The 10,906-nt window shown below is 43.3% G+C and overlaps 1 protein-coding gene and 1 long non-coding RNA gene across 7 annotated transcripts in view; one reads left to right on the top strand and one right to left on the bottom strand.

Moving 5' to 3' along the window:
• The window catches only part of LOC112643367 (zinc finger protein 420-like), a 642,213-nt gene that overhangs the window by 40,538 nt on the left and 590,769 nt on the right, over positions 1–10,906 (top strand). The gene's annotated exons all lie outside the window — the stretch shown is intronic.
• On the bottom strand, positions 1,994–10,359 carry LOC125754865 (uncharacterized). Its single transcript, XR_007409864.1, has 2 exons — positions 10,283–10,359; positions 1,994–6,056 (listed from the first exon to the last, which is right to left on the bottom strand). It is a non-coding gene; the product is annotated as an uncharacterized LOC125754865 (long non-coding RNA).

Genomic DNA, 10,906 nt, shown 5'->3' with positions numbered 1-10,906 from the left:
GCCTATGACTATGAAATTTACTCTTACATATGTAACCAACAGAAGTTTATGCATGTGTCACCAAAGCACAAGTTCTAGAATTTACATAGCAGAGCTATTCATAATAGCTCCACACTGAAAACCACCCGTGTGTGTATCAAGAGTGGAAAGATTAAAGTAATTGCTAGATGTTTACACAATGGAATTCTATTAAATGTTAGAGTCCACACAGTGGAACTAATGCTAATAAATGACCTACAACATGTGATAATAAGGATAAGTTCACAACATTTGGAATGTGGAGCCAAATACAGAAGAGTCCATCCTATATAGGTCCATTTCTATAAAGTGCCAAAAAGGCACTTTGAAGAGTGATCTATGTTAAATGTCACATTACTGTTTACTGTGGTGGGTAGTAACTGGGAGGCTTAACAAGGAGGTTTTGGGGGCTGAAAATCTGTGGGTTTTTTTTTTAACTAGGAAATGGATACAGAGATGTGTTCACTTTGTGCCATTTTACTGTGCTTTGTACTTAAGACCTATACATGAATCTTTAAAAATTGTTTTTAAATGCCTATCACCAACTTTTAAAAATTCAGTAGAAGGTAAGTAGATTGTTTTTATGTCCTTACATTGTTCTTGTAAAGACATTAAATACTACTGTAATTTGTTTTTAAAATAATGTATTCTAATTCCTAGGTGAAACATGAAGATAGTATAAAACCTAAATAAAGGGTAGAGAATAATTGGAAATTTACACAGAAGATAGAAAAATAAAATAGACCATGGGTAATGAAGAACATGCAATAAATTGGTAAATCTAATCCCAAGTAAACACAGTTATATTGAACATAAATGTGTAGCTCTTGTTACATTCTAACATTGTTGGACTCTATTCAGTGAGGGTTTTCTCATAAGTTAAAATATTAGGATTAAATAAAATTAATGAAATACAATTTCATGGCATTTTAACCTAGTAAACTGCCAACAGGACTGTATAATAGAGTTCAACATAGGCTGTCATTATGATAATTGTAAGTGGTACTATTCCATTTATTAATGTACAGTTTTTTTAATACTATTACTCAATAACAATCAGGCTGACAACTCCCCACACATTCACACATGCACAGACATGTACAAATGTGTTTGTGTATTGCATCTTGACTTGTGATCTGATGTGTGGTAAATATTTCTAAGTGTCCCTTATCATCTTAAAAATAGTGTTTCTCAAAAAAAAATAGTGTTTCTCTATTTCTGTGCCACAAAATTTATTATAATAATATTCATTATGTCAAACTAATTCTCTTAAAACTATTGAATCCTTAGTATTTTAGTACAGCTTTGTTTGGTAAACACAGAGATAGCTATATTATAATGTTTCTTCTACTTGAGTGACTATTTTGCCCCTGTGGAAATCCTCCTGCCACAAACTCCAACAGGATTCTTGACTTTCCCTCTAAATGACTGTTCCTGTTCCTACAGGTTTAGTCAAAAACTCCACTGAATGCCCCCAGGTCTCTTTCTTTACAACATGAGAATTGTCATCTTCACATTATACAGAAAAATCTATTCTCCACAGTTGCCAAAACTCATGCCAATTTTTCCTAGACATTTTACCTTTTTGTCTCTCACTCACCTGATGTCTTTTAAGCAATTAGCCATACATCTTTGCACTTTCATTTTTCCCACTGCAGTTTAATCTGGATGTTTCTACAGGAAAAAAATTATTCTCTCCCTCCATAAAATTATCTTTCCAGTGACCACTATCTCTGTAATGTTGTAATGTACTAATTTCATAACGTGGTCCCAAATATACCTGCTACGTGAACCTGATTCCCACTTCCGTTTCACCCCATTCTATTTCATTTTTCCCAGAGGGCATTTTGTTCAGTTTCTTGAATGGCCATCTCACATACTGTTCCTTTTCCATGAACTTTACTAGTTATTCCATGTTAATTTCTAGATAAATGTGTTATGTCAAGTTGAAAGTTACACACTCAAAGACATAATATCCAGGTTATGGCAGTACCCACGTTTTATTTCATCGACTCTGAACTACTTCACTATAAACATTACAATTATGTGAGGATTTATGTAATAATTACATAATTATAAATGTAAAATTACATTTACAGTTGTGTTCATGGTTTATTGGACACAACTGTCTATCCAACATCTTGTGTAAGGTGACTGTGTCTTCACTGTAGAACTCTGTGAAGAGAAGTGAATAAACAATAGATGCTGTGCATAAACAACTGTTTCATTTCTTTTTTTATGTGAACTCTGTGCCCAATGTGGGGCTTGAATTCTGAGCATGATCAAGAGTCGCAGCTCTACCGACTAAGCCAGATAGATGCCCCACTTTTCCTTTCTGATGAGATCAGGAGATTTTCTTACTTTTCCAGACAAAGCAGAGCCTGGACACACTGGAGCCATGGCTCAGGAGAACAAAGGGACTGACACTTGGGAAAGATCCGTTGTTAAGGTAGAGATGTTCACCAGCAACCAACTGGGATTATTAATAAGAACAATGCAGACTTGGAGGTGGAGGACATGGTATAAAATGATACAAGGGTGCGCCCAAGGAGAAGGATTCCTGGGGTGACTGGACCCGAGGGAGGATCTTGGAGAGAGATTGTTGCTATGAATGTGTCTGACTTGTGCTTGTGCAGGATGGAAACCATGGAGCAGCAAATATCAGAGGATAATAAAAATGTTGCCTGTAGTGACTGTGGTTTTGTGGTTATCTACCAGAACAGTGTCCCAAATCCTTTTTCATTGTGAGGTTTGCGTTATTTCATTTGTCAGTCAAATACAGGGAAAGCTATTTCCTAGTACTGGCAGGATCCAGTGCAAGAAAACAAAGCTAATGTGCCTGGGAGCTTTCACCTTAAGGTCTGCCCATGGTGGAATTTCTGGGGCTGATTGTGATGGCCTGGAACTTACTCAAGAGGCAGGTGCTTTAAAAACAAACAAACAAAAAAAAAAAAAAAAAAAAAACAAAACAGGAGCTGCTGATGGACACACCCGCACTGTGAAGGTAGAAAAGTTTGTATCTGACATCATCAAAGAAATCTTTCAAATCAAGAACTGCCACTGTCTGGTAGACTCCTTTAGAAAGGGCTTAAGAGTAGGCCATAATTAGGTGCTTGATAGTCAAATCTGTGGACCTCATGTTGTGCCCAGTGGAGTAAAAGAGATAATGGTAGAGAAGAGAGATCTACGATTCTGAATACTGTCTGTGATAAGGATTGTTCTGTTGGTCACATTCCTGAAGCCATTCTGCCAGCTTGCAGTGACTGTTAATTGTTTGTGCTTCAGAGTCAGAGGATCCTGCATGGGAATATGATGTACAGACTACATTTATGATGTCCATTGCAGTGGGATATTCTTCACAATACTCACCATTGGTTCGTTAGACAATCATAGTTCTGTAATTTTAAGCAACATCTCTCGACTTAGTGATGTGTTTGTACGTGACAGGAACAGACAACAGCCATATTCAAGTGCCATTTCAAAGATCTATCAAGTCCCTGGACATGTTTATTGTTGTTACTAGTCTAAGTTTTTAATACTCTGCTATTATTCTTATCCTGAGGAAAAGCTCCCACAGGTAGCAGCACTTCTCACTTTCAGGTGAAACTTCCCCCTAGCTCCCACTTTCCAGTGCATGGGATGGGTCCATATATCAGACTCTCCCTTTCTCACAATGGGACTCTAGGAGCATATCCACAGTACCCTTTGCATGTTCTGTTGGAGTCATGTAGGCACACCACCCACCCTAGTGGCTGTGTAAATGCTTTCTAGATGTAGCCACTTGAATCCGGGAGAGCTTGCCAGTAGCCACCCAAGCTGCCTGGGATTTTGGGACTTGAGGGACCATGATAGCCAGTGTTGGCTGCACCTCAGGGAAGACCTGGAGCTGCTATGCCTGCCCACACCTAACACCCCTGGGAGCCCTGAGGACAGGCTTGGTGTTGGGAAAGTTGGACTGTTTCCTGAGAACTTAGCTGAAAGCCAGGCGTTTTGGAAAAAGACGGGGGAGGGCAGTGCCTCTAGGGGGAGTCGGGCTCCTGTGAAGGAGAGAGCGCTGCTGGGATGGAAACCTGCAGCTAAGTGCTGCCAGATAAGCACATCTGATTTTAGTGGATTGCCTCCCCAGCTTTAGCTGCACGTGGGCCCCGGGGCTGGGTGCAAGGTGGCTGGACATCAGTGGGACTGGACTTTCTCTGACTTTGGTTAGAGAAACCACCAGGTAAGAAGAGGAACAGAAAACCTGGTGAGAGCATGAAGCATGACCTAGAGCTGATTTCTATCCCTTAAAGAATCTTCCCCTTTGGTCACCATTAAACACCACCTGTTCCCAGGCCCTTTACTTTGGAAGTAGGTCCTTGGTTCTGTGATGTAGACCTATCCACTTCATGGAAAACCTCCAAGCACCAGACTCGTCCAACTTGCTCACACAGTTCAAATACAAGTGTGTGATTCCCCACACCCCACCTGCCCTGGCATTCCCTGCAAGCAAGATTATCTACTTATATACATGCTCAGGTGCCTTCCTCCAGGCCTCCTTCAGCCTCCTGGTCCCCCTAAAACTCAGCGAAACCAAAAGTTTTTGAGCCCCTTCCCTGTAGCTGCTGAAGCACCACTTCCATCTCGGTTCTGCTTACTCGCTGATTGGTTTCCCACACCCTGGCCCCGTACGGTGGGGGAACCCAGGGTGTGGGCCAGACCGTGAGGAGGGCAAGGCAGTGACAAGCTGGAACCTTCACAGAGTAAGTACTGTCACTGCCCCCTTTCCAGTCCCTTGATTGGATGCCTCCTTTCAGTCTCCAGCTCTCAAAGTGGTTCCATAGACAGGACCTGCAGCTAAGTTGGCACCACGCACACCGAGGCCTAGGCGAACAGGCAGGATGATGCTCCGGTGGCCCAAGCCACCCTGGGAGGCCAGCTTTTACACGGTCAGATGCAGAGCGCCACTGAGGCCACTGCACAGCATGGCGCAGAGAGGCTGCCCAGTCTTCAGGGGGTGAATCTCTGTGGGCAGCTGGGGTATCTGTGGGAAACTCTCCTGGGGTGTTGCAGTGAAACAGGCCAAAGCTGAGGGACAAGAAGGTGGAGTGAGGGTATGTGCTGGGCGGGTCCCAAAGCACTGGGTGCTCAGCCACACTGGGGGTAAGGCCGCTGCCGGTGGATGCATCCCTGCAGAGAAGGGTCCTGTGCAGCCAGTGCGGGCCACTCAGCCTGCCTGGGAGACACCCCAGGTCGAGGTCGGCAGGGAGCCAGCGGAGACTGCACTGTGCCCCCAGCCTCTGGCTGCAGGTGGCTCCACTGCGCTTCCCTTCCGGGGCGGTAGAACCTTCCAGTCCCCGGCCTCCATTGGCATGTGGTTTCCCCACCTGGCTCCTACCGGAGGCCAGGGAGCTCAAGGCCACACAGTCTGCACTTGGAACTTCCACATCGTTCCTTTCCCACTTTCACTGAGGGAACAGCGCGGGCTAGGTGCTGGTGGTGGCGTCTGGGTCACACCAGTGGAGTAACGCTTCTTAAAAATCAAACTGATGTTTTGGTCTTCCTGTATTTTCTCATGGGTGTAGTCATTTGGTGCTTTAGATGGAGCTCTTCTTAACACTTTCTCAAGTTAATACGGATTTGATCACTTTGGGGGCATAGGCTATAGCTTTGGAAATATTATTTCTTTTTAATTACTCCATCCTCCTTTTTTTAAGTCCTCTTACCTCCTTTCACCTTCCTTTGAAATCCTAAGTCTGGAGCAACCAGAGGATAAACCCTGAAAGGAAAGTGGTTTCTTTTCAATGAGCATTCTTCTGCAAGTTTGGGGGGAGGCAGAAAGGTCCTGTAGGTGTGCAATCATTGACTGCCATGGACCATCAGGTTTCAGAGGTTACCTGCCACTCAAAGGCCAACTGTGCCCAGTTTCCTCTCACCCTTGCCAACCTCCACCCTTCTGCCTTCAATTATAGTTCATAGCATGGAGAGTGGGCAGGAGAACCAGGCTGATTTTTTAAATATGTGGTGGTGGTCTTTGTGGTCTTCAGGCAGATTTTTAAGAGCTGAAAGAAAAAAAAGTTATGTATTTGTCTTATAAACTAGCATCAATGTTCCTTTCTTTTCCCTCCCCTCTTCCTGTAAAGATAGAAACTTGATACTGTTTGCTGCTAGTTTTTTTAATTTGTATTTTACTATTCTATTAAGTTTTTAAAATTTAAATTCTAATTAGGTAACATATAGCATAATATTAGTTTCAGGTGTACAATATAGTGATTCAACACTTTCATACCTCACCCAGTGCTCATCTGGACAAATGTATTCCTTAATCTCCATCACCTATTTAGCCCACCCCCTTACCCATCTCTTCTCTGGTAACCACCAATTTGTTCTCAATACTTAAGACTCTATTTCCTAGTTTGTCTTTCTTGTTTCCCTTTGCTCACTTGTTTTCTAAAATTCCACATAGTAGTGTAATCATATGCTATTTGTATTTCTCGGACTAGCTTATTTCACTTAGCATTATACTCTCTAGCTCTATCCATGTTACAAACAATGAAGATTTCATTCTTTTATATGTCTGAATAATATTCCACTGTATGTATGTATACCGCATCTTCTTTATCCATTCATCTATTGATAGATACTTGGACTCCTTCCATAATTTGGCCATTGTAAATAATGTTGCAATAAACATCAGGGTGCATGTGTCCTTTTGAAAATTACTGTTTCTGAGTTTTGGGGGTAAACACCCAGCAGTGCAACCCACAGATTATAGGGTAGTTCTATTTTTAACTTTTTGAGAAACTCCATACCATTTTTCACAGTGGCTGTACCAGTTTGCATTCGTACCAACAGAGGCAAGAGATTTCTTTTCTCTTCACACCCTCACCAGCACTTGTTTTCCCCTGTTTTCCATTTTATTATTTTATTTTCTTTAGAGATTTTGTTTATTTATTCATGAGAGACAGAGAGAGAGAGAGGGAGAGGCAGAGACACAGGCAGAGGGAGAAGCAGGCTCCATGCAGGGAGCCTGACGCGGGACTTGATCCCAGGTCTCCAGGATCAGGCCCTGGGCCAAAGGCAGCGCTAAACCACTGAGCAACCCGGGCTGCCCCTTATTTTTATTATTTTTTTAAGATTTTATTTATTCATGAGAGACACACAGAGAGAGAAAGAGAAAGGCAGAGACACAGGCAGAGGTGAGAAGCAGGCTCCATGCAGGGAGCCCGACGTGGGACTTGATCCCGGGTCTCTAGGATCACACCCTGGGCCGAAGGCAGGCACTGAACCCCTGAGCCACCCACACTGCCCCTAGTTTGCATTTTAGCCATTCTGACAGGTGTGAGTTCCTATCTCATTGTAGTTTTGACTTGTGTTTCCCTGACGATCAGTGATGTTGAGCATCTTTTCAAGTATCTATTGATCATCTGGATGTCATCTTTGGATAAATGTCTATTCATGCTTTCTGCCCATTTTTAAAATTGGATTATGTTGAGCTGTATCAGTTCTTTATATTTTTTGGATACTAACCCTTTATCAGATATGCCATTTGCAAATACCTTCTCCCATTCCTATAGGCTGCCTTTTAGTTTTTTTGATTGTTTCCTTCACTGTGCAGAAGTTTTTTTTAATTTTTATTTTTATATAGTCCCAATAGTTTATTTTTATTTCCCTTGCCTAGGAAAATGTTGCTCTGGCCAACGCCAGAGAAACCATTGTCTCTCTTCTAGGATTTTTATGGTTTCAGGTCTCTGAATCCATTGTGAGTTTATTTTTGTGTATAATTTAAGTAGTCCAGTTTTCCCAATACAGTTTTTTGAAGAGACTTTTTCTCATTGCATATTCTTGCCTCCTTTGTCAGAGGTTAATTGACCATTTAATTTTGGGTTTATTTCTGGGTTTTTTATTCTGTTCTATTGATGTGTCTATTTTTGTGCTAGTATCATACTGTTTTGATTACTAAAATTTTGTGATAGAACTTGAAGTCCAGTATTGTGGTAGCTCCGGGTTTTTTTTTTTTTTTAATTTTTTTATTTCCCTTCCCCTCCTCTTCTTTATTATTTTCCTGCTTTGGCTAGTCAAGGTCTTTTGTGTTTCCAAACAGACTTTAAGGTTGCTTGTTCTAGTTCTAGGTGAAAAATGCTGTTGGTATTTTGATAGGGATTTTATTAGATGTGTAGATTGCTTTGGGTAGTGTAGACATTTTAACAATTTTTTTTCTTCCAATGTGTGAGTATGGAGTGGCTTTCCATTTCTTTGTGTTTTCTTCAGTTTCTTTCATCAATGTTTTATAATTTTCAGAGTAGAAGAGTTTCATCTCTTTTGTTAACTTTATCCCTATTTTATTATGCCTTTTATTACGGTGAGGTATGTTCCTGCTAAACCTACTTTGCTGAGGGTTATCATAAATGGACGTATAAATGGACGTTGTACTTTGTCAAATGCTTTCTCCATCTATTGAAATAATCATATTTTTTATACTTTCTCTTACTGATGTGACTTATCACATTGATTTGTGAATATTGAGCCACACTTGCATCCTGGGAATAAATTCTGCTTGACTGCAGTGAGTGATTTTTTAAATATATTGTTGGATTTGGTTTGCTGGTATTTTGTTGAGGATTTCTGCATCTATGTCCATCAAGAATATTGGCCTCTCTCTCTCTTTTTTTTTTTTTTGTGGTGTCTTTATCTGATTTAGGGATCAGGGTATTGCCTGTGAAGCCATCTACTCCTGGAATTTTGTTTGTTGGGAGTGTTCTGATTACTAATTCAATTTCATTGCTGGTAATTGGTCATTCAAATTTTCTATTTCAAAGACAAAAACAAAAACAAAACAAAAACAAATTTTCTATTTCTTCCTACTTCAGTTTTGGTAATTTATGTTTCTGGAAACCTATCCATTTCTTCTAGATTGTCTAATATGTTGGCATATAGTTTTTCATATTCTTTTACAAATATTTATATTTCTGTGGTGTCAGCTGTTATTTCTCCTCTTTCATTTCTGATTTTATGAGTCCTTTCTTCCTTTTTTTGATGAGCTCAACTAGAGGTTTATTGATTTTTGCTGATCCTTTCAAAGAACCAGCTCCTGGTTTTATTATTTTTGTTATTATTTTCTTAGTTTTTATTTCATCTATTTCTGTTTTAATCTTTATTATTTCCTCACTTCTGCTGGTTTTGGGTTTTGTTCGTTCTTTTTCTAGCTCCCTCTAGTGTAAGTTGTTTATTTGGGATTTTCTTGCTTCTGGACGCAGGCCTGTATTGCTTTCCTGTTACAACGGCTTTTGCTGCATCCCAAAGATTTTAGACAGTTTTCTTTTTTAATTTTCATTTGTTTCCATGTAAGTTTTGATCTTTTTATTATTTGACTTATTGTTTAGTAGCATGTTATTTAACCTCCACGTATTTGTGCTTTTTCCAGAATTTTCCTTATGGTGGATTTCTAGCTGAATTGTGACCAAATAATGTTGGTAAAAATGGCACATTTCGCATAAGTTTTCACACTTCACATTCCAGTTTGCAACTCTAGTACAGATGGGTTCATTTCTCGCTTAACTAAATTGCTTCAATTAAATTCTGGATCCAGCGCTGGCCCCACATCCACTCCCCATGGAAGACGAGGTCCCAGACCACCGAGTCTGGCTCGCCTCTTCCAGGAAGCACATAACTACCTCTATGATAAAGCTGGTTTTTTTTTTTTTTTTTTGATAAAGCTGTTTCTTCGCCTCACTTTCAGAAAACGTAAACATGTTAGGTTTCGACACAATCGGCCCAAACGACTATAGCTCTACGTCAGACATCAATTTAGAATACGCAGGCAGCAATCCTCGACACGACATAAACTCAAGGGTTGGAAATTCCGAACCTTGGGGGCGAGTCGGGAGGAAACCAAGCCCCACCCAAGACCCCGCCCAACAGTCGGGGCCTCGCTCCTGAAAGTCCAGCCAGGAGGACCCTTGTGGGCGCGCAGTATTAAAAGCTCTCCGCCTGGGTACCGCCCCACTCGCCTTCCTTTCTCCAGGAGTCCTATCCGTTTCCCTCCCATTACCGGAAGCGCTTCCCCAAAGCCCCGCCCCACCCCAGCCCGGGCTCTACGGCCTAGTGTGGCCAGAGCGCGCGTCCCGGTCGTCGCCGGAAGCGCTTCTCCCAGGCCCCGCCCCAACCCCACCCTCAGTAGGAGAGCGTCCAGGCCAGCCCATTCTTCACAACCCGCCGGGCTATTGCCGGGAGGGACACGCCCCAGCCCGGGTCCGCCAAGTTCTCGCACTCTCCCGAAACCTCTTACCCCGACCCTTTGCCGGAAGCGCTCCCCCCAAGGCCACGCCTCAGTGCCGCCCTTCTACCGGCGCGCACGCGCAGTTTTTACAGCCTCCCCTCCCCCAAGCGGCTAGAGCCGTTAGAAGATCGCCAAGGTTTCGACTGTTTTCGGTGTTTTCTGTTCTCCACGTGAGCGTCTCTGTCCTCAGGCCTGCACCCCTTGTTCTGGGTTCTCCACGCACGTTAGCGTCCCCTCACCTGCGCCTCCCACCGCGGTAAGTCCCGCGTCGCCGAGAGACACGGATCCCTGCGGGCGGCGCTGCGGCCCCGGAGGTCCGGCTGGTTTTGGTTCAGCTGGTTCAGAGGCCATCCCCGCCTGGGGTCTTCCGAGCCTCGGGCCCACGCAGTCCCCGGCGCCCCTGCCCCTCGCGCCGCGTGAGAACAGGGAGAGGGGCGCGTGCGCCTCGCCCCGCAGCCCGGCCCGGCGGCTGCCCCTGGCCCTGGGATCGCGCAGACCCCCAGCCTCCTGAGGTCTCCGCGGGGCAGCCCCGCCTGTGGAGAGAGGACCGATGCCCGGGAAGGGCCCTCTCTTCGGGGCGGGCTCTCAGGAGGGACTTAGGTCCGGGAGGCGGCGGGGAGTCACGGAGCGGGT

Source organism: Canis lupus, chromosome 1 (genome assembly GCF_003254725.2).
Source record: "Canis lupus dingo isolate Sandy chromosome 1, ASM325472v2, whole genome shotgun sequence".
Taxonomy (NCBI): Eukaryota; Metazoa; Chordata; class Mammalia; order Carnivora; family Canidae; genus Canis; species Canis lupus.
Note: the sequence above shows the minus strand (reverse complement) of the source record. Positions and strands in the feature narration are given on the sequence as shown.